The sequence below is a fragment of the Hylobates moloch genome, unplaced genomic scaffold (assembly GCF_009828535.3).
Source record: "Hylobates moloch isolate HMO894 unplaced genomic scaffold, HMol_V3 SCAFFOLD_9, whole genome shotgun sequence".
Taxonomy (NCBI): Eukaryota; Metazoa; Chordata; class Mammalia; order Primates; family Hylobatidae; genus Hylobates; species Hylobates moloch.
The window spans coordinates 83,163,227-83,167,292 of record NW_026652284.1 but is presented as its reverse complement, the minus strand read 5'-3'; the positions used below and the strand labels follow the sequence as shown (position 1 = coordinate 83,167,292).

Below are 4,066 nucleotides of genomic sequence, written 5' to 3'. Positions count from 1 at the left end.
GCAACATCCAGCCTCAGGGAGTCCAGCTGCCCCTGGAGGTCTGCCAAAGCTGTTCTCGGGGTTTGTCCCACTTGGGTCTGAAGGCCAGGAGGCTGCGCTCTTCTGTGGCGGTCTGACCTGGACGCTCCCTGGTGACCATCTACATCAGTGGTTCTCCTCTCTAACTGCTCATTAAAAGTCTGCTGATGCCTGGGCCCCACCCCAGACCAATAAAATCAGATTTCCTGGATGAGGGCCATGCATCTACAATTTTGTTTTTTAAAGCACCCCTAGATAATTCCGGAGTGCTGTCAGGATTGAGGGATGCTGATGTAGATAAACATGAACGTTAGTGATCAAAGGACAGAATAGGAAAAATATTTGAAATCTGGACGAAAGAGGCTCTGCATTAGACAGCAGCCATCCAAGGCCAGGAGGCTTGGCGGCTGGGACTGAGCAGGACTGTGGAATTCTTGGAAGGAATTCATCTGTCTGGGAACTGGCATGACTCGGTTCCCCAGGGGCAGCGGGCAGAACCCCGTGACTCCAGGTCCTCCGTCCTCCTGGGCCACTGTGCCTGCCTCTGTGATCTGCATCTGGGCTGTGATGCACCTCTGAGCCTCAGGTCTTCCAGTCAAACTGGACTCCCTGCCATTCCCAGAACGCAGTCTGCTCTTTCCTGCTTCTCGGTTTGGGTTTCAGGCATTTGTTTCTGTCTGGAATGTCTTTTCCGATCTGTTCAAATCATTCCTCTTCAAGGTCCCTGCCCTACTGCCAGCTCCACCAGGAAGCCCTCGCCACAGCTTCTGTATGTGCCTGTACTCCACAGCGCCCTCTTGCCGCACTGCCCAAGGTGTGCCGAGACTATGAATGCAGAGAGGGTGAGGACCAGTCAAATCCCCTCCTCCACCTGTCCCGGGGCGGAAGGCACCGTGCACAGAGGAGCCTCCCACCTCTTTTGAATGCCATGGACTGTGTCCGTGTTCCAAGACAGGATGGAAGCCTCTTCTCTGCCCACACCCCTTCCTGATAGTTCTCCAGCCCCCCTGCCGCATTTCCTGAGTGCCACGGCTCCTTGTGGTTAGCAGTCAGTGACAGGGAAGCGCTGGGACCAGGCCTTTTTACCCAGCACGTGGTGTCTACAGTGCCAGTGGAGCCTCCCCCGGAGAGGGTCGGCGTAGAGTGGGGTGGGGAATGAAAGCTCTTCCCACAGATAGACCCAGAGTCTTAAGGGGAGGGGGAAGACCCCAGCGACCTCGGGTGTCACCGCGGCCCGCGCTGGTGCTCAGGAACCGCCTTCTCCCAATAACGCAGCGCGAGCGACACGGGGCGGGGGCGCCTCGGGCGCGCTGGCTGGGGGCCCGCGGGGCGCCGCTCGGCAGTGGAAGGGGGCAGGCTTCGGAAGCGGCCGCCGGCTGCTGGGGGTGGGGGACTTGCTCCCTCCTTCAGTCGCCCGCCGTCAGCCCGCGCTGCAGGTGACCTGGTCAGTGCCGATCGCCCCGCCCCCGCGCAGCCGTCTCCGTGGGGTTTTCCGGCTCTGCGCGCCTCAAACGACCTCGGCTGCCGCCTGCCCGGCAGCTCCCCGCGGTCCCCCACTTTCCCCCGCCCCCCGGGGCCGCGCGGCAGGCCTTTCTGATGAGTCAGCGGGAGCCCGGGAGCCTCCAACCGTCCCGGGCATCTGCTCCGGTGACGCACCCTGAGTCACGGGCGCCCGGGCCGCCGCCGAGGCCGAGCGCGCAGCAGGGAGCGCCGAGCGTAGCCCCTACGCCTGCCGCGGGCGCCCACCCGGCCCGGCCCGGCCCCGCACCCTTCCTCCCTCGCTCGCAGCGCCGCCCGCCCTGCACTCCCTGGCCCAGCTCCAGGCTGACATCAGACGCTGGCCGCCCGGCCACCCTCTGAGTCAACAGTTTTCGAAGCAGAGCCCGCTGCCAGGGGCGGGGAGAGAGCGCGGCCTCCGGGGGAGGCGGGGGCAGGCACCGGTCTGGCAGCTGCGGGAGGGCGGAGGTGGGTGGGGACGCCGGAGCCTTTTACAAGAAGTCACGGGGGATGGGGGAGAAGAGAGGGCGAAAACCACCCTCTGCAGAGCTGCGGGGGCGGAGAGGAAACACGCCGCCCCCCACAGCCACGTGCTGAAGCCCTCACTGAGTGGGTGGCTGGGCCCGCCCCAGGGTGGCCTGGGAAGGGCACCCGAGGGCGGGAGAAGGGGGAGGCACTTGCTGGGAAAGGCCCTGGGCCAAGTTTCTGAGGGAGGAAAAGAACCACCTTTGGACACCCTGGGTCCCAGGGGCCCAGCAGACATTTGTGTCTGGATAACAGGGCCCCACCCAGTTCCCTTTGATGGGAGCAGCTCTGGCCGAGCCCTAGGCTCCTGGGGACTGGTGCTGCCTGCTTGGGGTCCGACTTGAAGAACCGCACTGACCTAACGTGACCCCCTCCCTTGACCACAGACCCTGTCACCATCGTGGGATGGGGTTGGAAGGATGTATGTCCGAGGGTAAAGGAATTCAAGAGCCCCAGTCCACTGAGAGTCACCTTCCTCGCTGTAACAAGGCTGGGCGCTATGGTCTGCCCCTGAGTTGGTGCTCAGTAACCACTCTGAGAGGCTGCATCTGTGGTTCTAGAATGCTCAAAGTGAGCAAGAGACCCTTAAAAAAGCATCTATCTGCAGGGGGACTAAGTGGCTTCTAGAAGCTTCTTTAACCCAGCAGATTTCCCTGATCACGTCAGGCAGGAAGGAAGGGTGACGTGGAGCCAGGGGGACCGAGTAAGGCAGCAAGCATCCACAGGTGCTTGGATTTCCTTCCCTCCACCCCATCGCACCCCGCCCACCCATGCCATGCCCACCAGGATAGCAAGACAGGGCTGTCATTGGTGGCCTCCAGCTGGAATTCACGCTCAGCCTCTTTCCGGGATTTGGACTTCTTGTTCCTTCCAAAGCCATGGTTCAATAAATGATACCAACCTGGGGAGGGGAGGTGTCCGTCTCATCTTGCAGGCAGAAGCGGCATAACAGCTGGGTGAACAGAACCGGTCTGCATCTGTCGGGAGCTGTTTGTCAGCACAGCTTTGCAGGAACCATGTGAGCGTCTCCTTGCTCCATATGACCCGCATTCAAACTCATGCTGAGAAAGAGCTCCCGGTCCACCTCTGCTGGGGCAGCCTTTTCCCAAGTGTGACTTTTCCAAGGGTGGGTGGTTCATTTCTGCCAATCTAACCCAGCTCAAAATAGCATTGAATCAGACTTATGGGAAGCCCTGTGCTCCAGGCGCCTGTAGAAAAGAGTTAAAAATGACAAATCTTGGGAAACCAAGGGGTCTAATTTTGCTGATGTGGGACAAGATGCAGAGCCCTGTGACATCACAGGGAAGAAATAGTGGCCAGGGATAGGTTTGGAAAGTGTGAGTGGTGGAAGGTCCTGTGCTTTATGTGGTTGCCCTTCGGGAAGTTCGTGGCCTGGCCCAGTGGGGGGGGCAGGTATCCTGGGAGCTAAGGCCAGGTGTGGGAGGGGGCTGTGGCTTAAGCCACAAACTCCACAACCTCCAACTTCCACATTTTCCTTCAGGCTGAGAACCCGAACTGTCTCAGTAGGGGTTGACTCCTCCACCGTTTCTAATTCTGATAACTTATGCTTTTGGCTTGGGCCCAGCTCAATTGCCACCTTCATGAAGCTTTTCTCATGAGTTAACTTGACCCTTGGCACTTCCACTACAGCCTTCACCACGCTTTGCCTGCTTTGAGAGGCTTTGCTGTATTCAGCTTTCCTCTCCACCCAGCGGCCCAGTGGGAGGCAAGCACTCCATCCTTACCACTCCTTAGTGGAACTCCCAGGGAAGCAAATGAGCTGTCGGCTCTTCTGTCTTCTGCCCCCACGTTTGGCCTCATAGGCTTCCTTTGTGTCTGATGGGGCTTCCTGTGTGCTGTCTCTGCTTTCAGGACAGCCTCATCTTGGGTTTTGACCCTATCTGCGTTTTTTTTTTTTTTTTTTAAGGAAAATAATTTTTCTTAATTCAAATAGAAAATAGCTTAGATTTTAGATTTGATCATTTTCTAGATTTTTTAAAATTTATGGGTACATAGTAGGTGTGTA

At 58.5% G+C, this 4,066-nt stretch overlaps 1 pseudogene; it reads right to left on the bottom strand.

The window, feature by feature from the left end:
* Positions 1–1,118: 1,118 nt before the first annotated feature.
* On the bottom strand, positions 1,119–1,657 carry LOC116813490 (myosin IC heavy chain-like; annotated as a pseudogene).
* Between the last annotated feature and the right edge of the window lie 2,409 nt (positions 1,658–4,066).